Source organism: Orycteropus afer, unplaced genomic scaffold (assembly GCF_000298275.1).
Source record: "Orycteropus afer afer isolate SDZICR_OR568_19922 unplaced genomic scaffold, OryAfe1.0 scaffold00458, whole genome shotgun sequence".
Lineage (NCBI taxonomy): Eukaryota > Metazoa > Chordata > Mammalia > Tubulidentata > Orycteropodidae > Orycteropus > Orycteropus afer.
In genome coordinates this window covers 1,991,792-1,992,987 of record NW_006922045.1, presented here as the reverse complement: position 1 = coordinate 1,992,987, position 1,196 = coordinate 1,991,792, and positions in this window count along the sequence as shown.

Below are 1,196 nucleotides of genomic sequence, written 5' to 3'. Positions count from 1 at the left end.
GTCCTCTTTTATTTTATACTTAGCCCACAAATGTGTCCTCTCATGCTTTCTTAATTTAGAAGTATCAAATAATCTAATCTCAAACCGCTCTGTTGTATGCAAATTGTGCACAAATGACCCACTGGGAGTCACAGTAACCAGTATTACCTTAATTCTCATAATAAGTCTTTTTTCTAAAAGGACAATAAAAACAAGCAAATACTCTTCTTGCATATATTGATACATATAATTCATTTAAAAACTGTCAGTCATAAGAATGATGAATTAGCAAAGGTTCAATTTGAATAGGTTTGTTTGTATATTAGAAATGTAGAAGAATGCAGAGTCTACACATGTCAACAGTAGATGTGTTCCTCAATTCCTACCGTGCAACCACCTCCCAATATCAGTGGTTTACAGCAACACTTAGGAATTGTTAATATTTGTTTCCTCATCTTTCCTCTTCTCTTCCTTCTCTCCTGACCTCTCCCTCTCTACCTCCCTTTTCCCTCCCATCCCCTCCCCTTCACTGCCTATTTCTCTGTCTCTCTCTCTCCCTCTCCCTCCCTTTTAGCACTCATAGGTCTCCATCTTCGATTGCCTGGAGTTTGGTTGACGTGTTTGAGCTCAGCAGGGTTGGGCTCCTGACCGTGCGATGAGGTCAGGTCTGATTCCCTTGCATCCTCGAGCCTTGTAATCCTTGGAAAAGTTCTTGAAGTAGATGGTAGAAGTACGAGAGGACAACCCAGTACACCCTGGCATGTGGAAATCTACTTCCCTGTTCATTTGGTGTTTCTTAACGTTACATTGGCCAGAGAATATATTGCATGGTCCAGTCCTACTCTGTTGGGAAGTATGTCAAAGCTGTAGATATGGAAGTAAAGATTTGGAAGAGCAATGCAATCTAGATCTTTGGGTAGAACTGGGTTGTTGCAAATTTTGATTTTATTCTGTCATCTACATCATTTTCTGTATGTTCATTGAGAAAGAGAAAAAGTGAAAGGAAAATACAAAACAAAATAGTGATTTGTAATGTTCACAATGTCGAAAAAGAAGTGTTGAGTTGAGACCCTAATCCATGTCTATCTTATTCCAAAACCTAGTACATACAGAAATTTATCACATAATATGTTGTGACAGGTCTATGGTGTTCTTTTAAATGATTTTTAGATATATTTTGCATAGGTGTCATATTTTCTATTTCACATGAACATCTT